Raw genomic sequence first — 14,551 nt, forward strand, 5'->3', positions numbered from 1 at the left:
AGTTCACTTACCGACTGGGTGTTGAGCCAGGCTGAGTGCCAGGCACTGTGCCAGGGGCTGGGGGCTGCAGCAGAAGAGCGGACTCGCTCATTCACTGAGGGGGTTTACAATCTATGGGAGAAATGGTGATGACGTCAGTAAAGTAATGTCGGGGTGCCGTGATGGGGAATAAGAAGGGGGTCCTACTTTAAGGAGCATGGTCAGGGAAGATGAGATGCTTCTAAAGAGTGCTGTTTAAGCCGACTCCTGAAATGGGCCCCACTGTGCAAAAGAGGGAGTGGAGGTACCAGGTGAAGGCGAACAGCACGTGCAAGGGCCCTGAGGCAGGGAAGAGCCCAGCGCGTCCAGGAACTGAGAGGAGCAGAGTGATGGAGGCGGGGGGTGGAGCAAGGTGAGTTTGGAGAAACACACAAGCCCTGTGACTCATCTTGCTTCTGCCCACCTGCCTCTCCTCTCGGTGCCCTCAGCCTGTGTCGTGGGTTCCTCAGGCTGCTGTATGAAATGACCACCAACTGGGTGTCTTAAAACAACAGAAATTTATTCTCTCACAGTTCTGGAGGCTCAGAGTCTGAAATCAAGGTGTCTGCAGGGCCGTGCTTCCTCTACTGGCTCTAAGGTGAAACGTTTCTTGCCTCTTCCTAGTTTCTGGTGGTCACCGTCAGCCCTTGGTGTTCCTTGCCTTGTAGATGCATCACTTCAATCTCTACCCCCATCTTCATTTGGCCTTCTTTCCTATATGTCTGTCTCTCTTCTCACGACCTTTTTATAAGGACACCAATCATTGGAGTTAGGGCCCACCCTAATCATCTTAACTAATTACATCTACAAAAATCCTATTTCCAAATAAGGTCACCTTCTGAAGTTCCGAGTGGATATGAATTTGGGGAGGGGGGACACCCTTAAACCCGGTACAGCCTCCCGCTGCCCTTTGCTGGGCCAAGTGCGGGATACAGCTGCCCTGCGGGAGGGGACGGTGCTGTCCTGGGTCTCCAGCAGCATCTGGGGTGGGCATTGCTGGGAGCCCCCGCTGAAGGCAGCTCTTGCAAGGAACCCATCCTCTCAGCTCTGTGTGAGGATGGAGCTGACGTCCTCCAGTTCCTTCATTCAATAATCATTTCCCGAGCACCTACCAACCTCCGGGCCCTGGGGGACAGCAGACAGCAGGACAGACAGGGTCCCAGCCACAGGGAGCATGGCATCCCGTGACATGGTTCTCATGAGGGAAAATCAGAGTTCCGTGTGATTCCCGGAAATTTCCTCTAAAACACCTTTCAAGTATCAGGTTCTTTAAAATATTAGGACTCCAACCCAGACCAGTTGAATATAAATTCCTTACGGGAAGCAAGAATCTATCTCTTTTTTAAAGCTCCCCAGGTGATTGGAATACACAGAGAGTTGCAGATCATTGGTCTGGGGGAGACATAGACATTCATTCCTTAATTACAATAATAAATAGCAAGGTGAGTGCTAGGGTGGAAAATATGTTAGCCTCAGTGCTTCGTGGGAGGTCATATTTGGGAGCCCGACACCAGATCTCTGGGTGCGACCATCTCTCTTGTTGGCTGCTTTCTCAGCATCCAGCCACTTTTATTCTTTGGGTGATCAGAGATGCACATCCTCTTTCCTGAGACCCCAAAACCCAGGTGGACACCATCCAAGGAAAACTCCGCCCAGATAATGTGTGAGTCGGAAAGGGTGTATCCGCTCAGGCTGTTGGTCACGAGGGAATGGGAAAAACATGCCAGTAATTATGCCGTTAACAGTTTTGTTTGCATCGAGTAGCAAAATAATCATTTCCTCAGCCCTGTTATTTTTCAGCCTGACGGGTCGCACTCCTGCCTTTGCAGAAACCCAGTTTGCTTTCCCCTTGCTGGCTCTTCTGGGTCTCCTGAGCTGTACTTTCGGTTGGACAGCTCTTCAAGCTTTCTGGAGGCGAGGACTGACCCAGGGCATCCCCTGGACAGAGGGAGACTGGAGTTCTCATGGGACGCAGATGAAAAGCACCGAGACTCCTCAGAAAGTCAGGGTAGAACACTGTGTTGGCTAAAGTAGATAAGGAAGGACATTCCTGGGAGGATATAGGGAGTTCACATAATCAGTGCAGAAGGTGGCAGAACACAAGACAAGAATGACATGACTTTTTTCACCCAAGGGATACCGCCATTTGGCTTAAATACTTCCCAGCCATATTGTATGTTTGCTGGCTGTTTGTTTGTTTTCCCTTCTTTCGTTACTGAGAAAAGTTCAGTCCTGGGGAACGGAGGTGGATGGTTTTATCTTGAGTCGTGTGTCCTGGCTTTGGCCAGCAGGGCAGAGCACTTCAGTCATTCCTTCCTTCCTTCATCCGTCGCATGCTTACTGAGACCCTACTGGATACCAGGCAGTGCTCTAGACCTGCACTGTCCAGTAGAACTTACTGTGCTGATGTCCAGTGCAGTAGCCTCCAGCCACGTGTGGCTATTGAGAGCTTGAAATGTGCTTTGTGGGACCGAGGACCCAAATCTTCAGTGTGATTTGATTTTAATTTAAATGTAAAGAAATAACATATTAAGCAGCACAGTCCTTGATGCTCGAGATGGAGTAGTAAACAAAACGATTTTAAAAACTCCTGCCCTTGTGGAGCTTGTCGTGGGGCAGGAATACTTCCATTAGAGAGAATTGCACTGCTGTTAGCAAATAAGAGAGAGTGGATGCTACCAGCTCAGAAACAAATGTGATCTCTGTGCTCTGCCAGTTTGATGGTCTCACCACATCCCAGACTGACCATGCCATGAATTTTGTAAGGTATTTGCTTCCTAACTCCTGCCTCCTCAGATCTCATAGTTCTTCCTCTTGGCAGAAGCGCTCTACGTGTCCATGGATGGGACGTTTCCAGCCCTGGGCATCTTCCTGTCCAGTGCATTGAGCGTGTGTGCTTCTCGGGAAAGCTTCAGTGATGTGGCTTTTCCTCCAGTGGCAAAGAGCAGGGATGCTGTGCCCTCTGGGATGCTCTAAGCACATCCAAGTGCACCTTGGGAATTTGAATGCGAGCCCAGGTGGCCCACAATGTGGGCGATCAGCACTGCAGAGCCTGTTATTCTTCCCCTGCCTCCCCCTCACATGTAACTGCAGATGGAGATTATTCTCCAGGGCATTGTAGAGAAACGGCATGTCTTAAAAGGTCAAGTGGGATAAAGGAGGGGAGTTTCTACCCCTTTTTATTGATGATAGCAGAGATTTAGATGAGCATGGGCCCAACGGACAGGGTTAAGGTCCAGTTGTTGGGTGGATAGATGGAAACTCTGTGGGTTTTATCATCATTACCATCATCATTCATTTCCTTCCTCCCACTTGCTGCCACTCTGAATCATCGCCCAGCACGGAGAGTGGTCACTAGTGGACTCTCAAAATAGAGGCCTGGGGAAGCCCGTCAAGATCTGCCAGACTCCAGTGGTTAATAATATTAGCTAGCATTTCATGAGTCTAGTCGGCCCCTGTAGCCACAGGTCCACATCCGGGTTGTTTGGATCTGGAACCCGCAGATATGGAGGGCCGACTGTAAGAGACTGTGCATCCTCGGATTTTGGTAGATGCGCAGTGGGTCCAGGAACCAGTCCCCTGCGCATACTGAAGGATGGCTGTATTTACCATATGTGGCATCCTGAGCCAAACGATTTCCATGTGTTATCTAAAGTCACAGAAACCCCAGAAGGTAGATGCTATGTCTGCATCCCATTTTACAGATGAAGAAACCGAGGCCGAGAGAAGTTAAGGAATTTGCCCTGTGCCTCACAACTGGTGGGGGTCAGAGCCAAGATTCACTCATGCTTCTTTCATCACCGGGGGAAAAAGGAAAAAAAACCTGAGTTCTTCACCAATAGGTCATATTGCACCCACTGGGCTGTTCTGGACCGAAGCTCTCCTACTCATTCTTTCCCCGTCTAAATCCTTGTTCTCTTCATCTGGAAGAGAATCCAGGTGGCAGAGATGTCCGATAACCAAGAGAGGAGCAGGGCACATCAGAACCTGAATCCAGAGCCGCCAGCATTCAGCCAGCTGCTAAGCAGCCGTCACTTTCTGTTTTGGTCCCCACAGCATCCCCAGGGGGCTGGCACAGAGAAGGGCACTGAGGCTCAGTGGGTTTGAGTGACTTGCCCAAGGTCACACAGCTTGGCAGTGGCCCAGCCTGGGTTTGAAGGCAGGTGCAGGTGACTCGCAAATGCAACCTCTTTTGGCTTCGCGCAGCTGCCTCACTGTGAGGCTGCCTGGCAGTGGACTCCCGGGGAAAAAGCCAATCACAAGAGCACAAACCGCACCACGTGACCACCATGGCTAGTGTGGTCCCATTTCCACACTTGTGGGCTGTCTCCCTCTGGCTGATGGAAGATCGGGCTTTACCAGTTGTGTTTGCTGTAAGCATGGACGGAGGAACTAGCTGTCCTGCATTAGCTGGGAACGCCTAGCTTTCAAATTCCTTTATAATCCTGTCCCTTTTGATCTCAGACTGTCCAGACCCCTCCCCAAACTGCCAAACTGCAGTGCTGATGGGATTCTCACTCGTTTAAACCTTAGCCTCAAGCAGCATAATTAAGAACGAACGGCTGCCATCCCTCCAAATGTGCACAGTTGTTCCACTGCAGAATCGAAACGATGCTGGCGTGTTCTGCTCCATCACTCACTCCACGAGGGCACGTGAGTGAACATGCAGTGTCATCCTGACCTGGATTTGAATCCTCTCTCCATCCCCTTCTACCTGCATGATCTCAAGACAGGTGAATCCAACCTTCCTGAGTCTCGATTTTCTCACCTGTAAGAGGGAGATGATAATGTTACCAGTGGCCAGGTGGGAATCCAAGGTCTGCCTGAGGTCCAGCTCTGCAAGCTGTCTGACAGGCAGCCAGGTGTGGGCACAAAGGCTCAGGCCTGGCACCCGCGTGCGTCCTCGTGTTCATCTCTCCCACCGTCTAAACGTTGGGCCCAGGATGCTCAGCCATGGTGATGGCACTGAGAAGACAGAGATGGCCGGGTCTGCCAGGGAGACCACCTGGTTACATGAACGGAAGAGGCAGAAGAAGAAAGCATGACTGATTCTGGCCCCAAGTGTTCAGATGCAGCCCAGGTTTGGGGCAAGAAACATGAGAAAAAGTAGTGGAGTCAAGGTAGGGGCTTTCACCAAACAGTAACCCAGCCCACTAGTAACCATGCCCAAGCAATCTCTCCGGCCCTGAGTAATCGTACCATCAATTCCTCTCCCTCTGGGTAAACCTAAGGAGATGGGCAGAGGAGGGCCTGATACAGGAAGCAAGGCCAGAGCCCTCTCCCCACCACACTTTCCTCCTCGGGTCATTATAAAAATGAGAGATAGTAAAACACAGGGCCCAGTGCCGAGTTGGGCATTTATTACAAGTTCCCAGAAAATGGCTCTCTTATTGATGTTCTTATGATAACTAAAAATCCTGGACAGTTATTAACTCTGGACCAAAATCATGGTCTGGCCTTTTTTGTGGTCAGTCTGTAGTTGAGCAGCCCAGCCCCCATTGCCCGTCCCTGCTGCAAGGCTGTTTGAAAAGAGCCTTGGTGTTGATCAGCCTTCTTGACTGCAATGGGCTGAAGCAATACTCTTGAGTCATTGTAGCTGCAATCTCCCTGAAGGTTCAAGTTGGAACCTTCCTCCAAAGTTCTACCTATAGACCTCCTCTTCAAACTCACTTCCCCCACCCCATCACCAGGCTCAAACAATCTGTCCCTGACCAACCTAGTGGCCACTATAAGGCTCCCAGGCAGTTTCTGAAAGTGTCAGATGTCAGCTGTGACATCTGGATGGGTCCCAGCCTGGGAAATAGTCACAGAGTAGATGCCAAGGCAGAGGGCAGAGTCCCAAGCCTCCTCCCACTCACTTTTGTCCATCTGAAGTGAAACAGCCCCACTGAGGTCAGATTGGGCATCTGAAGCCCGGATTCTGGCCCTGGCCCAGTGCCCATAACACTGCTTAGTCGGAAAGTGGAGAGTGGGAAAGAGAAGGCCTTTTGGTGGTGCTGGCCAGCCTTCCCAGGGTAGGGCCCGAGTGGAATCCCACATCAGTGTTTTGTTTTCTCATGGAGGAGGGACGGAAATTGTGTCCCCAAGAGCCGCCGGCTGTCTCCTGTGTCCTTTCCTCCCCCAGAGAAGGAGTGTCCTTGGTGCAATTTAATTGTGTACATCAGTCAACATTACTTGGCAAACCCAGACAGGGGCACAAACGTTGCCACTCCTTTCTGAGCATAAATGTGCTCTTTGAGATGCTGGAATGTGGTTTAAGGCCAAGCAATTTTTTATTACGGAGTCAATCTTTGTTTAAAAGTTTGCCACCCTGGGGAAGTTTCTAACAAGTTACTTTAAACAATGCATTCTCTGAACACCTACAGCTAAATGGTCCCATTAATCCAAATTGCTTTGCCGGGATGCGATGCAGCCATTCAGCAACAGGGCAGTGTTCGAGATGGGCTTCATTGAGAGCGATGGCTGCAGAACCGAGGTGCGGCTTGTCATGAATTGATCTGCCGGGAGATGCCCGCTCCCCCAGTGTCCCCGCCTCTATTCATCCAGCCCCAAGCGTGCGCAGGGTGCTGTGCTAGTGCTTCTGTGGTCTCATTTCCTCTCTCAGCTACCTGGTGAGGCAGGACCTCATCAGCCCCATTTGAGAGACAAGGGATGTGAGGACTCACCCAAGGTCACTCCTCTACTGAGAGATGGAGCTCAGGCTTCAACCCACCTGTCCTTAACCACAAGCCGGGGCTTCCCAAGTATGAGCCGCAGTGAGCCAGATGATTTAAAGGAGTACGCAGGTGAGTTTTTGAAAATGGCAGTATTTATCTATATTAACACATGTAAGGAAAAACTAGCATGCCCCAGCTTTCTGAAGTTGAAGTTTTCTTTTAAAAAAAATAGTTGATCTAAATAAGAAAATATTAATAAAGCAAAATACAAAGAGTGAGTGGTTCTTCAAATATTCAACAAGTATTTATTGAGTGTCTACTATGTATGCCAGGCACTTTTCTGGGTGCTGGGATACAACAATAAATAAAACATGTTCATGGTGTGCCCACCACCCCACCCGGTGCTGATGAGAGAAAGAGACAATAGATAAGAGAATGGGTAATGCGTAGGGTGGAAATATGTCTGAGGAAAATTACAGCATTGGAAAGAGAAGGGAGGGTGGGCCAGGAAGGCGCTTTGATAAGGTGGATATGCCAAAAAGTTGTGAGAAAAATGTATGAATGACCAAAAAAAGAGGAACAGCATAATGGCAGGGGTCAGCAAATGTTTTTATTAAGGGCCAGATAGTAAATAAAATATTTATTATTTTTAGGTTAGGTTTTGCAAGCTGTATGGTCTCTGTCACAATGACACAAATCTACCACTATAGCAATAAGGTAGCCATAGACAGGATGTAAACAAATGGGCATGGCAGTGTTCCAGTAAAACTTTATATATGAAAACATGTGTTGGGCCATAGTTCACAGACCCCTGCACTAGACCATTCTGCCAGATCTCCCACATTCAGATAATGGCCTTGCCCAGACACACCTGTGTCATCCTTTGCAGATTTAGTTCCGTATCCACCCACCCATCTTCCCAGGCATGGCCTTTCCTGCATTATCTCAGATGAGTCTGTCACCCAGGTGCCATCGTTGATGGGCTCCTTGCTTCAACTTTCAGGACCCTGGATAGAGAAAGGGTGGTAGAGATTCCCACGGTCTTCTGGTCAACATCCTCTGGAGCCTGGCCTGGACTCCCACCCAGCCGTGGGGAGCTGAACTTGACATAAAACAACAGTCTCCTTTTACTTTATTTTTCCCCAACCTGCATGGCTTACCAATACTGAACTTGAGCTAGAAAGAAGCACATGAAATCCATCTCACCCATCAGTGTTGCCTGCCCAGGGCCAGGCAGAGACATGGCAGTTTGTTCACAGAGGGGCCTACATGACTGTAGGCCTATCCAGCCCTTCATAGTATGTGTCAACCAGAGCAAATTGGATGTTCTTACCACTCAGCCTTCTCTGCATAAGCCTGTCAGAAATAGCTGGTGCCCCTTAGCACTTAAATCACCCTGCGCTACCTACCTCAATCTGAATCAAAAAGGTTAATGACATTGAATCCTGAGACTCATCGATTTCACGACGTACCCCAGCTTCCTGCTTCCCCTCAAAGCACAAGACTCGTTTATCTTTCCTTGGCTGATCAGGCAAGTTGCTGACTAGTGCCCTGAAGCCAGCTAATTCTCAAAGATTTCCCAGAGTGACTGGACACGTGTTCCTGTTGTGCTTTCTGTAAATCTGGTTGGTTTTGTGTGTCTGGTTCCCCACCGTCTTTCTGCCTGGATGTGTCTGGGCTCCCTGTCTGTAATTTGTCCCATGAGTCTGCCATAGGTTGCAGTGTTGATTTGGGAAGAGAGAGATGAATTTTTAACCAAGGTGATGACCACAAAATACACTCTAATGAAATATCAGCTTTAGTTCCTCACTATTTATTTTTATTGAAGTGTAGTTGATTTACAGTGTTGTGTTAGTTTCAGGTGTACAGTAAAGTGATTCAGTTATATACATACATATAAGTTCCTCACTGTTGATTGATTGATCCATTCATATAGCCAATCTGTTGACTGACTTAGTCAGCACATGCTTAGCGGAAACATACAATGTGCCAGACATTTGCTAGGATCTGCAGTTACAGCCACCAATAGGGTAGTTAACATTCCTGCCTTCATAGATTAGCATTAAATAATTATATCCTTATGACATTGTTAGGACAGAAGTTCACATGCATATAATATAGGAAACCAACATGTATATAACCTTTTCTCTTCTAGGGAATCAGAGAAAGCTTCCCTGGACAAGTGTCCTTAAACTGAGAGTTAGAAGTAGAGAAAGAACTAATTGGGTGAAAAAAAAAAATAGGGGACGAGTATTCCAGGCAGAGAGGGCTGCATGTGCAAAGGCCCTGAGGCATGAGGGAACATGGCCCATGCAGCAAATCAAGAGTGCTAGGTGGACAGGGTATGGTAAGGGGATAAGCCAATAGAATGAGGCTGAAGAGGTAGGCTGACCCAGATGCTGTGGGACCCTGAGAGCCATGTTAAGAAGCCCCAGTTTATCCTAAAAGCATCAGGTTACCTGGGAAAAGTTTTTTATTGGAAAGCACCATGATGAGATTGCTTTAGTTCTTAATCAATTGCTTGGCAGTGGGAAAAAAAGGAAGGAAAAAAAAAAGTAGAGAGCTATATCAGGCTGCTGGAAGAGGGGAAATACAGTAGCTAACATTTTCTGCTAGTGGATATATACATTATAGCTCAGGTAATTACTTTCCATCAGGCCGGTCCCCCCTGTTGTTTCGGTACAGTTATTTTTCTCTCTTTGCTGGGCCTTTCTGCCCCACACGGGTTTCTTAGTCCCCAGGCCCCTGGGTTTCCTGGAAGGACACTGTAACCTGGAGCTGGACCCAGAAACCTTCTTTCTCATCTCCGTTTGGCAGAAATTTTCCAGGACTGAGGCCATGGGAAGTGTAGCAAAGGGATGAGAGTGTACACTTGCAGAGTCAGCAGAGTCTGAAGCCAGCCTATCCCATTTACTGCTCATGAAACCTTGGACAAGTTGCTCATCCTTTCCATACCCTGGTTTTCTCATCTGTCAAATGGGAACCATCAGTCACCTACCTCAGCCTTCGCTGTGGAGATGAAGCTGTGAAATGTGAAGTGCCTTGCCTGGCACAGAGAAAGTGCTCAATCAATAAATGATGACAATAGGGTGACAATAGGGTAAATCCACTAGGTTGACAGTTTTTCAAGTGCAGAAACAACATCTGTTTCACTTAGGTTGCGTCTCCAGTGCTGGGGGCAGTGCGTGGCACATAGTAGGAGCTCAGTAAGTCCTTACTGAAGTAAGAAATCAGGGAGCAAATGGATCCATGGCCATCGCATGTAACACCGCTGTGGCTGCAGTGCCAGTTGCCATTTATTCCCAAGTGGTGGAAGACTCGCTGATCCTTTATTGCATGTTTTTTACTTCCATGATTATTAAAAGCATCTCAGAGTTTTTTCCTAGATTGAGGACCAGTGGAAAGGTTTTTGTCTTTACTTATTTCTTTCCACCAGAGGCATTTTCAGATCTCTCCGCCATTAAAACGGAAAACATTCCAAAGAGCCAGAGAGTCAATTTCGGAAGAGCAATGAGCCATGGTGGGTTCTCGTAAATCCTGAAGTTGGCTCAGCCACTTCTCCCCTTAACTGGAGGTGCCGGCACAGATAGAGAGGAGCCCCATCTGGGGGCCCAGCAGGCCAAGGGATGGTGACACGTCACACCTGTCCGGCCACATGCTGGCTCCCTTGCAGCGGGGAGAGGGTCCGGTGTCACATGTAATCCCCTGATGTCATAAGGCAGGTATCTCAGCTGTCCCTATCTCCACAAGAGGGGGCTGGGAGGCTGACATAGCAGCACTTTCCCTCCAGTTTCCATGACCACACCATGTATCCTCCAGGCCTCCTTGGTGAAGCCCTTGGACTCTGACGTCAGGTGGCCAGGTACAAATCCCTGTTCCTGTTATATGTGGACTGTCTAACCTGCCACGAGTAATTTAACCTCTCTGTACTTCTTCATTGCAAAATGGGTGATGATAACAGCACCCATCACATGTGGTTGTTGAGAAGGCAAAATAAGAGTCAATATATGGCAGGTGCCTGGAACACATGATTTATATCTTCAGTAGTCGTTATCACCATCATCACCATCATCACCATCGTCACCATCATCATCATCATCACCATTTTTAGGTGAGTTATCCAAGCTTTGAGAAGCTCAGTTCGCTCCATTGTAAAATACAGCTACTGCTGCCTACCTTCTGGAGCGGTTCGAGGATCAAGGGAATAGTGCGTACAAAATACGACATACCAAGCATGATTTTTATTGTAGCTATGTTATAATGACTTTTTTTCAGTTTGAAGTTTGGGGCTTCCACTGGTATTTTTTTATTGTGGTGAAATACGTATATCATAAAATTTACCATTAGTGGCATTTAGCACATTCACAATGCTGTGCATCCACCATCACTATCTAGTTCCAAACACTTTAATCATCCCGAAAGGAAACCCTGTGCCCACGAAGTAGTCACTCTCCATTTCCCCCGCTTCCCAGCCCCTGGCAATCACCGATCTGCTTTCTGTCGCTATAGATTTACCTATTCTGGACATTTCACATAAGTGGAATCGTACAATATATGGTCTTTTTTGTTTGGCTTCTTTCACTGAGCATCATGTTTACAAGGTCCATCCATGTTGAAGCGTGTGTCAGTATCTCGTTACATTTTATGGCTCAGTAATATTCCATTGTACGGATAGACCACATTTGCTTTATCTATTCATCTGTCAGTGGATGTTTGGGTCGTTTCCTCTTTTTGCCTACTGTGACTAGTGTTGCTATGGATATTCATATACAAGGGTTTTTTTGAACACCCGTTTTCAATTCTTCTGAGTATTATTGGCTTTTTAACATATGTGGTTCAGCTATGTAAGAAAAGGAAGAAACAGTAAAAAGATACAGTAGGAAAAGAGGGATTTCAGCTTCTGTATCTGGATTTCCTTTTTCTGCCAACCTCAGCTGTTTGGGAGCCAGCCAGGGAACCAACCACAGAGAGTTTGGTCTTGGCTTTGTTCTTGAGCTCTGGGCGCTGTCCATGCCCCAAGGGCCACAGCTCCCCGTGGGGAAAGCCCTGATGATTGTAACTGGTGTGTCTGGGGAAGCCAGCTAGCCAGCCATCCTTCCGCTCCCTCAGAGGGAACAGGCAACAAGAGCTCTGGGATAATCAAGCACTTACTGTGTGCTAGGCACTGGGCTGAGCCCTTCACCTACGTGATCTCATGAAGTCTTTGCCCAACTCAGACAAGGAAACTGAGGCTCAGAGGGGTAAAGTAATCACAAGATCACACAGCAAGGAAGCAAATAGGCAAGCTTCAAACCCGGTCACCCAACGCAGAACGATGTCCCTGCAAGACAGTGGCACATCTGGCTGTCACTCAGTTGGACGCATCTCAGTTGGACCTGCCCAGGTGTCTGCCTGGGTGTAAAAGGGATTCTATGTACATTTGGCAATTCCATTTCAGGGACCTTGCACAGCCTCAGGGATTTCATTCAACCTTTGTCCCTGTGCATATTAAGCGACTATTATGTGCCAGACATTGTGCCGGCCAAACCTTTCTCAGCTGGGGTTCCTCATCTGAACCTCAGAACACAGCAGGTCATCAGAGTGACTATGGTCTTGATTCTTGCAAGTATGGAACGTAACTAGTACCATTCCCGATACACAGGAGGGAAGCTAATCCAGGACATACAGCGGATGCCCCGGGAGCAGGGATAAGTTCTCGCAGAGACATGGTCTCAGTCGATCATCGCTGTGTCTCCAGCCTCTAGAACAGTACCTGACACACAGTAGGTCTAACATAAATATCTGCTGAATGGATGAGCAGGGATAGAGTGACGTGCACAAAATAGACATGACTCTCCCCCTCATGCAGCATACATACATCCTGTTTTACAATACAGTCCTCTTTAATAATCCAAACCATTTAAATATTCGAGGACCTCGCACTGCAAATAATTCATCAATGCTCAGTGAATTTGTACCAGCACCTTTCCAGCATAGCCATGTGTGAACAGGTCTTTGGAATAGTCCCAGATGACATTTGTTAAACTTGTTTTTCTTAAGAAACACTGTCACTATAAGAACAAAAGGGGAGTGGGACTAAGGCATTACCCTTAGTAAACACGTCAGGAGTGCCTGTAAATGGATAGGCTTTACCCAATGAGCAGGATGCATGAGTTCATGGAGAGTCAAATAAAACCGGAGCTTAAGTTACCCCCATTGAAATGGGTCCATACAACTCAGTGATACCAGTTGAAAAAGCTGAATCCATGGCTAAAGTCAGAACTTAACACAGTTTTTGGCATAGAGGAAATGCTCAGCAAGTGTTGAAGGAAAAGGAGGAAGGAGGGGAGAAAAGAAGGAAGGAAGGAAGGGAGGGAGGGAAGGAGGAAGGGAGGGAAGACAAAAGGAAACTTAATCACATCCCCAGTAGTAACACACTTAATACTTTTAAGTGTTTACTGTGTACCATGCACCCAGGCTGAGTGCTTAGCCTAAATGTGTCAGCCCTTTTATCCTCAGAACAACTCTAGGAAACCTGTCCTATTGTGACTCCCATTGTTCAGAAGGCAAGAGGGCTGCTCCGAGACACTATAGCTACCCGAGGTCGGGCAGTTAGTGAGGGCAGAGCTCAGCCAGCCCTGCTACTGAGGTTTAGTCAGAGGCTATACCCCGCCCTCTTCCTCCCTGCAAAAGAAAAAAAAAATGGAATCTGAATTGGCTACCTTCTTTAATGATTTTTGAACATTTCTTTTTAAGCTACTAAATCTTCTTTTCTCAATTGAACTTCACTCAAAACCCCAACATAGCTGGCAGTGGCTCCTCTCTGAAGAACCTCAGGTGAGGCCCCACCGGCCCAGCAGTACCTAGGGCTGCCCCAGACTCAGCTCGAGAACCACTGATCTGTATGATGACTTCTCTTTTAAAACATTTCCGAAGTTTTCTGTCTCCAGGAATTGCCAAATTCCTACCTCGGAGCCTGTGTCCTCTGTTTAGACAGCCTGATTTCTTTCTTACTTACTCATCGACCCTCTGAAATAACACAAGCAGCCTTGGAAGTCTGTGTGTAAAGACTACACTGGGTGCAGCATGTCCTGATCCTCCAGAATCTCTCTTGAGCCAAGAATCTGTGTCTGCTTGAGGTTTGCAAGGGTGGCTACAGCATTCTTTTTCCCGTGGAGGAGTGTACGGCTTCTCTTCCGTGTTGCATCTTGACCTTGTTCCAATACGAACAGACTAGTGAACCTGGCAGGCTGCCAAGGTGCTCAGGGACGGTCAGCTGTCCTCTGAGCTAAGTCTCACCCCAGGGCTGAAATCTAAACTGACCTAACCCTGAAGTTCTGGGAGATGGAGATCCTTGTTGTATTCCACCCCCAGCAGAACGCGGACTTTAGTCCTAGAGAAGTAGTAATAATAACAACGATAATGGTAGCTAGCATTTCAGCCTTCTGTGGGCTAAGCTACTCAACCTAGAGTGATCCCTGTTTCTCTCCCCTGCCCACCGGTCATTATCCCACTTCTGATACCAGTTTCTGTATCAGCCAGGATTGTTCAGTTGCAAGCAACAGTTAATGCCCTCTTATTTCATTTAATCTTCATAGCCACCCCATAAAGTGTAAGTATTATTATCATTCTCAGTTTTTTTTTTTTATAAATTTATTTATTTTTGGCTGTGTTGGATCTTCGTTTCTGTGCAAGGGCTTTCTCTAGTTGCGGCAAGCGGGGGCCACTCTTCATCGCGGTGCGTGGGCCTTTCACTGTCACGGCCTCTCTTGTTGCGGAGAACAGGCTCCAGACACGCAGGCTCAGTGGTTGTGGCTCACGGGCCCAGTTGCTCCGCGGCATATGGGATCCTCCCAGACCAGGGCTCGAACCCGTGTCCCCTGCATTGGCAGACAGAT

At 47.9% G+C, this 14,551-nt stretch overlaps 1 protein-coding gene across 1 annotated transcript in view; it reads left to right on the forward strand.

Moving 5' to 3' along the window:
* XYLT1 (xylosyltransferase 1) overlaps positions 1-14,551 on the forward strand; it is a 306,713-nt gene that overhangs the window by 234,047 nt on the left and 58,115 nt on the right. The gene's annotated exons all lie outside the window — the stretch shown is intronic.

The sequence above is a fragment of the Balaenoptera physalus genome, assembly GCF_965194825.1.
Source record: "Balaenoptera physalus genome assembly, chromosome: 16".
NCBI classification, from domain to species: domain Eukaryota; kingdom Metazoa; phylum Chordata; class Mammalia; order Artiodactyla; family Balaenopteridae; genus Balaenoptera; species Balaenoptera physalus.